Source organism: Oncorhynchus mykiss, chromosome 1, assembly GCF_013265735.2.
Source record: "Oncorhynchus mykiss isolate Arlee chromosome 1, USDA_OmykA_1.1, whole genome shotgun sequence".
In the NCBI taxonomy this organism is placed as follows: Eukaryota; Metazoa; Chordata; class Actinopteri; order Salmoniformes; family Salmonidae; genus Oncorhynchus; species Oncorhynchus mykiss.
Window position 1 is genome coordinate 35,601,460 of NC_048565.1, and position 14,799 is coordinate 35,616,258.

Sequence of the window (14,799 nt, forward strand, 5' to 3'; positions counted from 1 at the left end):
AGTATTACGCGATCAACTGGTTAATCATGTAACAGTAATTAACTAGGAAGTCGGGGCACCAAGGAATAATATTCAGATTACAAAGTTATCATTTCCTAAAATAACTTTACAGATATTTTATCTGATCAATTAGTCTTCGAATTAATGAATTATTTACTTTACCTCACGTTAGTCTCATTCCAAACATCGTAAATTGTTGGTTATCTGCACAAACCCAGTCTTCACTATGAGTCATCCATACATCAATTGTCTTAAATCATTTATTTATTACTAACTAAGTAATTCACAGAAATGCATAAAAAACAGTAAATATGGTTACAAGAAATGATAGGAGAATGTGCCCTAGTGGGCTAAACCGGCATGGGGGCTTGTTAGACAAAAAGGGAAGTGGGGGTCGACTAAGAAGTCACTGCAGAGTGATAATTATAACAATTGAAATGCTAATCCTTTGCACATGAATGCTCACTCATTCGGGAACAGTTGCAATCAATATATATATTTAAGCTCAGTGTGTCATCTTGATCGCTGGTGAAAAGTTGTTTCTTTTGTAGAATTGTCTGTCTCTCTCCCTCTCTCTCTCTCTCTCTCTCTCTCTCTGTCGTGGTTATAGTGGATAGTTCAGAGTGACATTCATTAGTTTCGTTATAGAATGGATGTTTCGGCGGTTGTCGTTCTTCGCGTTCACTGACACCGAATTCCTAGATGCAGACTAGTAATTAATATCAAAGACTTGTTCTTATTCTGTCGGTATCGATAGTCTAAGAGTTTAACCAAGTGGTATGGTTAAAAGATTCAGCAAGGGTCTACAAACTTTGTCCTCTCCTAATGGAGAAAAACATGGTCTGGTGATAATTTCTCAAAGTTGGGTTTTATTCGGAATTGCATAAAAGGGCTGTCCCAGGACGCCTGACCCTAACTGGGCTCAGGGGCGGTCCTCTGATTTAGTTAACTCCAATTCCCTTTTTGAGTTTTCCTTCATTAAACAGTCCAAAATCACATTGTAAAATTGTGTAAACAGTATAATACTCATTCATGTTATACTACAATTAGATGTAAAACCTCATATCTGAGGCTATTATATAAACAGCAATATGGTAATGTGGCCACACCGTTTCCCATGAGCTTCCCCAAGTTGTAACAAACGGACCAGTTCGTAGATGGATTCTTCACCGATCTTTTATACTTTCGCCGGAACATTGAAATTGTTCGTACCTCAAGTTCTGTGAGGTGGAAGAAATTCCTTTGTGCTATATGAAAATTTACTCTGCCTCTTATACTATGTGCCCATGTGGCAGGGTCTTCTCAGGAATTTACGAGATCTGACCACAGCAGCCTAGTGGAATATACCCAAAGAGGGCAACGTCATGACATACCGCCCCTGGTGATTTGGATCTTGTTTGTCCTGCAAATCAACATAAAATCATGAACACGTGATGTCCTGTTTGTAGATCCTCGTTGCAGTCCCCTCTGGTGATTGAACTTGGTAGGCTTCTCTGAAAGCGGAGCAGTCCACCACAAGGATGGCAGTTGATGTCCGGTTGGTGATCGCCGTTGCGGTCACTTCTAGTGATGTACCTTGGTAGGTTCCCTGGAAGCTGCAAAGTACCGTCGGGAGGGCCAGGGGATGTCCTGGTTTGTGATCGCCGTTGCGGTCCCCCCCTCTTGTGGTTTACCTTGGTAGGCTCTCTGACAGCGGGGCATGCCGCCACAAGGATGGGCCGTGGGTGTCTGGATTTGAGGTCGCCGTTCCGGACCCGTAGTCTAGTCGTCGACCAGACAGGAAGATCTGGGCAGTAACTTAGGCAGATGTTAACAACGCACACTCATGAAATATATATAATTACATTCATTCCCCAATGAGCGGAGTTGTGGCACTAAGTGATGGTTGTATGGGGACTTTGTTTATGGCTCTATCACTTCCTAAGTGTCAAAGGAACTGAACCGAAAAGGAATGAAAGCATAAACAAAAGATATACAAAATATAGTTCTCACACAAAGGACTGTATTCTATATGCGTCCAATGTTCTGGCAAAATGACTATCATGGCATTGTCTCTAATGCCATATCTATGGTTTTCCTACTTGGTGTGTTGCTTAGGAACTATCCTAAGTTGATAACTATATTATAAGTTTACAGCTGTAAGGTACTAGTTTTGGGCAGTATACAGGGATGACCTATGGACTTCTGGGAAGAAAACTGGTGAATGCTGTAGAGTCAAAGGCCTAGAAGTAAATGTTCAACTTTACTAAGGCTGGTAATTTGCTTGGACCCTTAAGTGATCCTAGCATAAATCCTAGTTGGATGTTCCGTTGCGCATGTGCGTTTATGCTTACACAAGCGTGCATGTCAAGGGAAGAAAACCAAGTATCCTGGCAGACTACAACTTGTTCAGTATGAGTTTGGCGTAGTCAGGTAATTTTCAGGTCAATGCCTGGATGTCAGTCAGAATTGGTGTCGTGGGAGTCTGTAGTAGTTTTTACTACAAGTCACTGTGTCTTCCACTATTGTAGTGGTGATAGGTATGGAGTCTATTTCATAGCTATGTTATCCACGGAGGAGCTAACCTCACGAAATAAGTACTCTTTAAGTATTGGACCAGTCGTACGTGGTATGATCATGGTTAATGACTTCTAATAATTTTATTCCTGATTGAAGGATTCTATTAGTGACATGTGTGTTAACCATTGGAAGAGTGCACTGGAGATTCCCTTCCACGTGTTGCACTCTGAGTGACTCCTATGTTGCTATTGTCAAGGGTAATTTGATTGGTTAGGTCTCTAACCTTCTTACTGATTATAGCTAGACTGACTGTCGCTGGTATTGGTACTGGTGCTCAAAGGGACCAGTTATCCTACCGATTTATTCTGAAATATTATACTACCAGAACACATGATTGGAGCATTTTACTAGTTGTATTGTAGTGGCTACTACACATGACAAGGAATCATTATTGTTGCCATTTGTTTTGGAGGTGGACAAGTCCACTGGACTTCCTTTATGACCAGTGTGGTACACCTCAGTGCTATCTTAGATTTGTTCTAAGATAATCCCCATCTAGGGGCCTGTCTGCTCCTCACTATTCTCATAGGGGAGTTTACAACTAGATTTGATTTATGCTCTGGCGGCCTCGTACGGTGTTGTCCGCAGTCTCGACCCGCCCACCGGCCTCGATGAGGCTCATCATGGGTCTGGGTTACTATTCCCCCCCTTTGTGTCTCCGGACCCCCCCACCAGCGGGTGGTGTTGGTGTCGGAGGCACAAACGAAAAGGTCGGACCCTATGTACGAGTTGTCAGCGGCCGCGTTATGAGAACGGCTGTAACCTTTCAACCAAATCTCCTGGTGTTTGTGCTTCAACACCCTCAGGGCTGTAGAGGCATGTCATTCACCACCGCGTCCGCGTGTGGCAACCTCTTCAGTACCTGCGAACTGAGACGAGGATATCGGTCTGTGATATCGCAAAGTGTTTCACCAGTGGGAGTCATCGGGTCAGTTGCTGGACTGACGCCATTAGTGTCATTGTAAGGGGTGACAGTCCCCAACAAAGCGGAAGGTGTATCATCGGAAGCAGAGTATACTCTGCTCATCAATGTTTTTCTTGCTGAGACAGCCGCAGTGCTTGCGGAAGTGTCCGACGGGCAAGAGGAGTTCATCTCAACTACCGTATTGCACGACTGCAAGGAGGAGGGAAGTTGCTCATTCACAGAGACAGCTGGCTCGAAATCATGAAAAGAATGGTCAATCAAGTTGGCTGATGGAATGTGTCGAGATATCGTAATATCTCCTTGGATCGGATTCTGCCCCAAGAGGTTTCTAAACGTATTTTTCCAGAGGGGTGCTTTCAACAGATACCCCTCGTGAATGACTGCGTTGCAGCTAGCGTTAGGGGGAGACAGTGTGGTCAGTTGAGAAGGCACCGAGGCCTGTGACCATACCTGGTTGGTTTTCCAATCCATCAATGGGAGTAACCGATCCATCAAGTCTGCGCCAAGTAGCAGGGTTACAGTTTCGAGGCTGGTAACATACACAGGGTGAACGAGCGATAAGTCCTTGAAGTGTAGTTTCAGCATGACTCTCAATGTGAGAGGCGAGGTAGTCTGAGTGAGCCCTGGAAGTGTAGTGCCGCATCGTTCCACTTTTAACCAACGTTTAGTTGGCTTCAAAGCCCTTCTGAGATCATCGAACAAGGTTTGAGAGATGAGTGATATTGTCGCACACGAATCAATTAGCGCCTGACAAGTTAAGCAGTCCTCCAGGACCGTTTCCAGGTATGGCTGATTAGATTCGTGGTTAGTGGACATATTCCCCACAAAATGGAGTGGTCGTTCGCAACGACGTGATGTGCCATTTCTGTTCAAGGTGGAAGCAGATTGACTTTTCCGATTTTGAGTGGGCTTGGCTTTAACGAAGTGTTTGACCTTTTTCTTCACCACCTTTGTATCAGAGTCCATAGACAAAGCCCGGGGGCTTGTTTCTTGATCAAGCGGGCCCTGGATAGGGTCTTGAATGAGAGCGGGAGAAATTAGAACTTTAACGTCCTTGCTATGGGTGTTAATTCCTGTGGACCTGGTGTCCGGTAATTCCTTGACTAGTCCTTGTGACTTATCTTTTACCCTTTTCTCAAATTGTTCTTGCTTTAGTTCTTCCTGTAGTGGAACTTCTGGAGAACATTGGTCTACGTTTTGTTCGTCCTTCACCCCTCTGTTACCCTTGTGCTCTGACACTTTGTGTGGGTTGGGTGCAGGAACGTAGTGAACAGGTCGATTGTAGCCGTAGTCATGTTGATGGCGACGTACTTCACAGTTATTTCAACCGCGGAGGTTATTGGAATCATGGTTTCATGGTAGAAACTGTTGTTGCGCGTCATCTCTCAACGCTCCAATACCTGATAATGCACCCTCTAACTGGAGTGAGTGCTCCTGGTCGAACTTCAAAACCGAGTGGTCAGGGCTCTTAGCGTTGTGAACTTTTGATGCCTCAAAAGCTGTGCTTGCAAGCTCTCTCTCTGAGTTGTAAGAAAGGCAAGCCAATGTGGGTGGCAGGACCCAAGTAGGTAATGAAGGTAGGATATATGTTCGACAGGAACATTTGTTTAAAAGGTAACAGGTCTTCCATGCCTGTTTCAGTGAGTAGGCCAAAGTAAGCTGAACGAAACCTGTGATAGTAAACTTGTGGGTGTTCGTTCCGAGCTTGTTTTATGGTGTTAGCCAGTGAGCTATCGTGTTTGCGAGTCACAGAACCACTGAATTCTAATGTCAAAGCTGTGGCAAGTTTAGCGTAGTCATTTAGCATGTGTTGCTGTTGTAGACAAATGAACCTGGTCACGTGTCTATTCGACGTTCGTTTCAACAGGTAAACCCTGTCAGAACCCGTAGCGTTCGGGTAGCCATCCAATGCGTCCTCTATGTCCTGCCGATGTATAGAAAATCCAGCTAGATTTATATTTACCATGTCCTTGTTCAGCACGACTCAGAGAAACATAGGATATTACAGTTCTTCAGATCACATTGACAGGATAGTATCGAATCGAGCTCATACAGTTTATTCTCCAGTGATTCTCCACGTTCGCCAATAGAACAGAGGGTAGTGGTGATTTATCCACTCTCTGACATAGTCTCGTCAGGTATCCAGAACATGTGACTTGGGCTGAAGCCAAACCCTTCCAGTGCCTCTCACTTCATGGCGCAGTCTCCTCCAAGTGTTGAGGATTTTGGCCTGGTCCATGATAATTAATATATATTGCCTCTGACTCATTGAAGTAGAAGTCCTCATCCAAATGGAAGTTAGTGATAGCTGTTCCAATGTCCAGAAGCCATTTTCGGCCATAGGAAACGACAGCAGAAACAATATGTACAAAAAAAGTTAAGATCAGCGCCAAAAAATACACAAAATAACACAATTTGTCAAGAGCCCCAGACTGAAGGTTTTTAAAGAGCAGTTAAGGTGAGACCACTGGTCCTTATTGTGTATCTCTGTGGTCAGGGCCCCTCACCCTCAGAAGAGCAGACATCAGTTCCTAGCCCAGGGTCTCATCTTCATAACCACAGCCCTAATGAAGGTCTTTAATGGGCCTACTGCTGGCCCTAAATGCTATCTTAGCTCTGGTCAAGTGGGGGTGTTAAGTACCAAAGAGGGAGAGATGAGTGAATTGTTTAATGTAACTAGCCCCCTCTGGCCTGACCTCTGATCTCTATGATAACCTGCCTGAAGGAGGGGATTGGCTCTGGGTGCAGCTAGGCTCTGTCCAATGGTCATTAGGTCTTTATTGGCCATACCGGAACAGGAACTGGTACAGGAACTGGAACAAAACGGTTGATATGTGTGTATAAGTGGTCACGACACCAGAATTTTGACTTTGATACAGATACTAGGTTTAGTATCCCGATTCTCGATACCATCACAATTCTCAATACAACAATTATACCAAAATGATACCACGGCAAAAAAGGCATACAGTAAAACTTCAATTAAACCCAGTCTCAAATAGCCGCCTGTCCCTTTTAATAGCTGGGCACTGGCACACATTTCAGGAAATAAACGCCTGTTTCAAATAAACGCTGGGTCTAAATGAATTGTTTATGAGGTTTAATGTTTTGTTACATTAAATAATTCAGTAATGATGCTAAAAAATGATGCTAATCATACATTTTTATCGCCAGTAAGAAACTACTAGCCATTGGCTGCTAACAGCTGAGAACTGCTAGCTAACAGGTAAGTACAAAAAATAGTCAACAACTTTTGGAGTACAGAACACAACAAATGGAAGATCACCCTCTAGTGGCGAAAGTAAGGACTACAGAAAATACACAGACAGCGTGGAATATTTATTATCAAGGATTATTATTACAAAATAAATAAAAATTTCAGCATACATAGACAAAATAAATGTGACACAATGTGTAAATGTTAACACATTAGTGCATGAAATTAAGAAATTTATTAAAATGCTGTAAGTGAATGCTGGAATTAAACAATTAAACATGCAAATGAGCAAAAGCTAAGTGCATTAAGGAAATAGACCCCGGGCTGAAATAGAAGCCTGTTTCTAATAAGCACCTGTTGTGTTCAGTGATGTAAGCAAATAAACGCCCGGGCTATTAATTTAGGTTTTACAGTATTAACCAACGTCTCAGAATGGTACAGGAACTTTAACTCATTGGATTTTTTTACATCAATATTTTTCAGAGACAGCCATGTACAACTTAATGAATCAATTAAATAAATCATAGAATCACTTTGACTTTGTTTATACAAATCTAACTACATAACAACAAAACGTTAATAATTTATTTGAATGGTAAATCTGTTGATAAACTGGGTAAATCAAGATGTAGCCCAGGCCTACTCACTATATACAGGTGAAGGCATATTCAATAGGAGTGTGTGAATGCACTGAGTTATTGAGCTAATTGTGGCTGATTTCATGGGGCTACAGATGACAAACAATCCCTTCCATTTGGGACAGCATGAGTGGGGAGCTAACATGATGCTGCCAAGGCTAAGTCTAAGTTGAGCCGTCACAGTGCTTTCGCTCTATAAAGGGGACATCAGATGCGATGATAGACAGACTTGATCCGTGAGACAAATAATTCAGAAAGTAACACAAATCCTAGTACCGAACCGTTTTTCATGTTCTAGTATCAAGAAAGTACAGACGTTTTGGTGTACCGTGCAACACTAGAGTGTATTGTGTGTGTGTGCATATGTGTGTTTGTCAGTGGCATGTACTCATGGATACAAAGGGCAACAAGGCATCCCCAAAAAATGTAACAATAAAAAAGGAAAAAAACAAAATAATGTAACTTTTGCCTCTCTGTGTTTCATAATTGTCCTTCAATTCGAAAAAGGCTGAATGTGCTGTACACTGCCAGTCAAATGTTTTAGAACACCTCCTCATTCAAGGGTTTTTCTTTATTTTTTCCATTTTCTACATTGTAGAATAATAATGAAGAAATCAAAACTATGAAATAACACACATGGAATCATGTAGTAACCAAAAAAGTGTAAAACAAATCTAAATATATTTTATATTTGAGATTCTTCAAACAGCCACCCTTTGCCTTGATGACAGCTTTGCACACTCTTGGCATTTCTCAACCAGCTTCACCTGAAATGTTTTTTCAACAATCTTGAAGGAGTTCCAACATACGCTGAGCACTTGTTGGCTGCTTTTCCTTCACTCTGCACTCCGACTTATCCCAAACCATCTCAATTTGGTTTAGGTCGGGGGATTGTGGAGGCCAGGTCATCTGATGCAGCACTCCATCACTCTCCTTCTTGGTCAAATAGCCCTTACACAGCTTGAAGGTGTGTTGGGTCATTGTCTTGTTGGAAAAACAAAGGATAGTCCCACTAAGGCCAATCCAGATGGGATGGCGTATCACTGCAGAATGCTGTGGTAGCCATGCTGGTTAAGTGTGCCTTGAATTCTAAATAAATCACAGACAGTGTCACCAGCAAAGCACCCCCACACCATAACACCTCCTCCTCCACGCTTTACGGTGGAAAATAAACATGTGGAGATCATCCGTTCACCTACTCTGCGTCTCACAAAGACACGGCGGTTGGAACCAAAAATCTCCAATTTGGTCTAATGTCCATTTCTCATGTTTCTTGGCCCAAGCAAGTCTCTTCTTATTATTGGTGTTCTTTAGTAGTTGTGACTTTGCAGCATTTCAACCATTAAGTCCTGATTCACGCAGTCTCTTCTGAACAGTTGATGTTGAGATGTGTCGGCTACTTGAACTCTGTGAAGCATTTATTTGGGCTGCAATTTCTAAGGCTGGTAACTCTAATGAACGTATCCTCTGCAGCAGAGGTAACTCTGGGTCTTCCATTCATGTGACAGTCCTCATGAGAGCCAGTTTCATCATAGCACTTGATGGTTTTTGCTACGGCACTTGAAGAAACTTTCAAAGTTCTTGAAATGTTCAGTATTGACTGACTTTCATGTCTTAGAGTTGTCATGACGTTGCCCTGTTGGGTGAGGTTTATCACCCCCCCATAAATACCTTTCTCCCGTTTCTCTCCACTCTACAGCATGGACTCTTGGAAAGCCCTGTGTTACCACAGCGAGAGTATGGTAACATCAAAAGGTTGGGGAATGAAACAATATGAACGTACATTGGTTGACAACTATGAAACACACCCTTCTCTTCCCCAGTACAAAAGCCCGTTGACGAAAGTCAAACTCAGTTCCCGATGACGTGAGGACTGGTGTCCATATTTTTAAAAGGGTTAATTTCAACTACAACCTAATGAAATTAACATGTAGTTCCAGAAATGTTAGGACTGTTTAAAATGGTGAATTTCAATGCGGAGGTGACGATCACCACACTGGAATGGTGATCTGATTAATGGTGATCTGCAAGCTGATTATGGCAACTTGGTATGAACTTTGAATGATTATTCACTAAAGAAGTGATACATCCTAGACATTGAGTTATCAGCTGCAGCTGTAAACATACGTGGCCTAGGAAAGGACAGGCAATCTCAGAAGAATGACAGGGTACTTTAACGTATCTGCTCTACAACACTACGACCAGAAAGATTCTTCAAAGGACAATGGTGATCTCTGCTGGGTAAACCAGTCTTCTATCTTCAACCCATCTACCGAAGCGTAGCTCAAAGTAAATATATACATATATAGCATTTTCCTGTTCTTGACATAATATGGACTTGGTTTTAAACAAATAAGCTATTTTCTGTATACCCCCCTAACTTGTCACAACAACTGATTGGCGCAAACACATTAAGGAAAGAAATTCCACAAATTAACAACGCACACCTGTTAATTGAAATGCATTCCAGGTGGCTACCTCATGAACCTGGTTGAGAGAATGCCAAGAGTGTGCAAAGCTGTCATCAAGGCCAAGGGTGGCTATTTGAAGAATCTCAAATATAGCATTTATTTCATTTTTTTACACTTTTTTGGTTACTACATGATTCCATTTGTTATTTCATAGTTTTGATGTCTTTACTATTATTCTACAATGTAGAAAACAGTAAAAAATAAAGTAAAACACTTGAATGAGGAGGTGTTCCAAAACTTTTGACCGGTAGTGTATCTCACCGGATGAAGACTCCGAGCGAGCTAAACAGCGGCCCTCTTTCTCAGCATCGCTCCACAGCCATTTTCAGGTCTCTCCAGTGCTGGCCACTCAAGGACATTCAGAGACTTGTCCTAAAGCCACTCCTGCATTGTCTTGGCTATTTGCTTAGGGTTGTTGTCCTGTTGGAAGGTGAACCTTGGCCCCAGTCTGAGATTCTGAGAGCTCTAGAGCAGGTTTTCATCAAGCATCTCTCTGTACTTTGCTCCGTTCATCTTTCCCTCGATTCTGACTAGTCTCCCAGTCCCTGCCTCTGATTGGTGAAGTACTGTAGAGATGGTTGTCCTTCTGGAAGGTTCTCCCATCTCCACAAAGGAACTCTGAACTCTGGAGTTACTCAGTTTGGCAGGGCGACAAGATCTAGGAAGAGTCTTGGTGCCTCGACACAATCCTGTCTTGGAGCTCTTCGGACAATTCCTTCAACCTCATGGCTTTGTTTTTGCTCTGACGTGCACTGTTAACTGTGGGACCATGTATAGACTTGTGTGTGCCTTACAAAATCATGTCCAATCAATTTACCACAGGTAGACTGCAATCAAGTTGTAGAAACAGCTTAAGGATCAATGGAAACAGGATGCACCCGAGTCTCATAGAAAAGGGTCTGAATACTTACGTAAATAAGGTATTTCTGTTTTTAATTTTTGCTTCGTCATGTGTGTAGATTGACGAGGACATTAAAAAATCGAATAGAATAAGGCTGAAACGTAACAAAATGTGGAAAAAGGGAAGGGGTCTGAACGCTTCCCGAAGGCACTGTATATCACAGTGGCAACGCATACGAATTAATAGGTTATAGCGCAAACAACGCAATTATCACAACACAGGTTGTAATATGATTTTTATTTCTGGCTAGGTTTTCCCAATGATGTTACCCAAGCACTGCTACTGGTGTGTGTGTGTGTGTGTGTGTGTGTGTGTGTGTGTGCAGTGCCTTGCAAAAGTATTCAATCCCCTTCACGTTTTTCCTATTTTGTTGCATTACAACCTGTAATTTAAATTGATTTTTAATTGGATTTCATGTAATGGACATACACAAAATAGTCAAAATTGGTGAAGTACATTTTTTTACTTGTTTAAAAAAATGCACAAAAAAAGGTAATGGAAAAGTGTTGCCTGCATATGTATTCACCCCTTTGCTACGAAGCCCCTAAATAAGATCTGGTGCAACCAATTACATTCAGAAGTCACATAATTAGTTAAACAAAGTCCACCTGTGTGCAATCTAAGTGTAACATGATCTGTCACATGATCTCAGTATATATATATATATATATATATATATATATATATATATATACATACACCTGTTCTGAAAGGCCCCAGAGGTGTCTGCAACACCAATTAAGAAGGGGCACAACCAAGCAAGCAGCAGTATGAAGACCAAGGAGCTCTCCAAACAGGTCAGAGATAAAGTTGTGGAGAAGTACAGATCAGGGTTGGGTTATAAAAAAATATCGGAAACTTTGGACATCCCACGGAGCACCATTAAATCCATTATTAAAAAATTGAAAGAATGTGGCACCACAACAAACCTGCCAAGAGATGGCTGCCCACCAAAACTCACAGACCAGGCAAGGAGGGCATTAATCAGAGAGGCAACAAAGAGACCAAAGGTAACCCTGAAGGAGCTGAAAAGCTCCACAGCGGAGATTGGAGTATCTGTCCATAGGACCACTTTAAGCCGTACACTCCACGGTGCTGGGCTTTACGAAAGAGTGGCCAGAAAAAAAGCCATTGCTTAAAAAAAGAAATAAGCAAATACTTTTGGTGTTTGCCAAAAGGCATGTGGGAGACTCCCCAAACATATTGAAGACGGTACTCTGGTCAGATGAGACTAAAATTGAGCTTTTTGGCCATCAAGGAAACGCTATGCCTGGCGCAAACCCAACACCTCTCATCACCCCGAGAACACTTCACGCAGTGAAGCATGTTGGTGGCAGCATCATGCTGTGGGGATGTTATTCACCGGCAGGGACTGGGAAACTGGTCAGAATTGAAGGAATGATGGATGGGGCTAAATACAGGGAAATTCTTGAGGGAAACCGGTTTCAGTCTTCCAGAGATTTGAGACTGGGACAGAGGTTCACCTTCCAGCAGGACAATGACCCTCAGCATACTGCTAAAGCAACACTCGAGTGGTTTAAGGGGAAACATTTAAATGTCTTGGAATGGCCTAGCCAAAGCCCAGACCTCAATTCATTTGAGAATCTGTGGTATGACTTAAAGATTGCTGTACACCAGCGGAACCCATTCAACTTGAAGGAGCTGGAAAAGTTTTGCCTTGGGCAAAAATCCCAGTGGCTAGATGTGCCAAGCTTATAGAGACATACCCCAAGAGACTTGCAGCTGTAATTGCTGCAAAAGGTGGCTCTACATATTATTGACTTTAGGGGGGGTGAATAGTTATTCATGCTCAAGTTTACAGTTTTTTTTGTCTTATTTCTTGTTTGTTTCACAAGAAAAAATATGTTGCATCTTCAAAATGGTGGGCATGTTGTGTAAATCTAATGACATAACCCTCCCCCAAAAAATATATTTTAATTCCAGGTTGTAATGCAACAACATTTGAAAAATGCCAAGGGGGTGAATACTTTCTCAAGCCACTGTATATGTTTTGTGCTTCAAGACATTCATTCTGTAATAGAGTTGGTACATTCAGAAAGCTTGAACTGTGCCATTCACAGCCTCTCCTCTTCTCTCCCCTCTACTTTGCTTCACTCCGCTCCTCTCTGCTCTCCTGTTCTGATGAGAATTAATGTACTCTGACATCCCCCGGGGACTCCCCCACTACCCTCACCACCACCCCTAATGAAGAAATACAGCCTGGCCAAAAACACAGAGGGGGAGAGGTAAGAAAAAGAGGAGGATTGAGGAAGAGAGAGGGAGGAGTACAAAGAGAAAGGACGAGAGGGGGGGAGAAAGAAGGAGTACAGGGAGGGAGAGATTGCAAGATATAGAGATGGGGAGAGAGAGAAAGACAAGAGAGAAAATAGATGGAGAAAAGGGCTACATAGAGGGAAATAGAGGGAGGTATAAAGAGAAGGTGAGAGAAAAGGGAAGAGAAAGGGACGGGTTCTCTCTCAGTATGGATCACTGGTCCCAGACATCTCCTGACTTATGGGTTAATCTGCCTCTACCATTAAGCACCAACACACTCTGATCACAGAGCAAAGGACAGGTCACTCACTACTACTACTGGTCTGGTCCCCATTCCTCCACTTCAGAAGAGGCTGTGGGTGCAGGAGAGCTGGGGAAGCAGGGGGGTGCTTGGGCAAGGGTTAAGTGGAGGGGGGGCATATGGTGTGTGGAACAGGAGACCCCGGCTTGGTGGGTTGGAGGAGTTGCTGGGGATGGAGTATAAGGAGGGGGTCTGAGGAGACAGGAGGTGGGCAGGGGATAAGGGGGTAAGGGAAGGCTGTGGAAGGGTTTGGCTGCAGCCCAAGTCACATGGCCTGGATGGCCATACCCTGCCCCAGGGCAGCCAGGGGCAATGACAGCCCTAAAACTCCCCTAGGACCAGCAATACACCCTGTGCACAAACGTAAACACACACAGAATATGAGCATGACTGCAAGAACAGAACGTGACCCCAAGACTGCAACAGAGTGACGACACACACGCCCTAAACGCTGACCACCACAGAATAAGTGTTACAAAGTCCCTTGTGGAGCAATGTCATCCACACACATCGCATGGACGTACGTGCCCATATGGTGTCCGACAGAGGCCCATGGTCAGGATGTCCTGTGTGACTGTCGGTATGAAAGTGTGTGAGTAGGTGACTCAAACTAATACCAACTGTGGCTCGGTCTCAAATAGCCTTGCATTGTGGGTAGCTCAGGTTACACATCCTCTGTTTTCACTTATCCTTTTCTAATCTCCTCTGACACACACACACACACTAAGACAGACAGACAGTATGAGAGCACTAAGAGCAGAGGGAATAAGCCAAATTAAAGTGTTATTAGGGCAACGAAGACTGTGTGTGTGCATGTGTGTAATGACAGCAACATCGGGGGAGATAAAACCCTAAGGGTAGGAGAATAATGACTGATATGCACAGACCTCAAATGACAGACTTCATTATGTCTAACTCATCTGGGCATGTACTATACTGCATCAAGCATGAGGGAGTTAACTGCTCTGAAAAAAACACTAATGATCTTAGTTTTTTTCAATTGTTTAAGCACAATTTTGAAAACAGGGCCCGGTTTGTCAAAACACTACACACAATTAGCACAACCCTACACCAAAGTAGCACAACACCTCAGATCATTTGCAAAATGGAACACTTTTGTCAAAACTATACACGACTTCATACAAATAATATTTTGTTACCATACGAAACACACACATTTCATATGACTTCAATCTTTTTCAACCAGTTACACACTGCTGTTGCTAACCTAAAACACTTTTAGCAAGTCTAATTGTCAGTGATTAGAGTGCTGTAAATGAAGTACACAGAGAAAGTGCAACTATACAAACACTACACAAGACCAATGCTGCAGACTGAGGAAAATATCATTTATTTCTCTCCATATACCCAAATCAGTCAACATGTCAACATGGAGAATCACAACCAAACATGTCCCAGTTTTCATGCTACTACAGTAGTGTGCATAACACTGTTAGCTCAGCAAACAGACAAACAAAATACCGTATCCAGTACAGGTTACAATTAGATGTAA

General features: G+C 42.8%; 1 pseudogene; it reads right to left on the reverse strand.

Annotated features, from left to right (window-relative positions):
* The window catches only part of LOC110532260, a 259,982-nt pseudogene that overhangs the window by 166,665 nt on the left and 78,518 nt on the right, over positions 1–14,799 (reverse strand).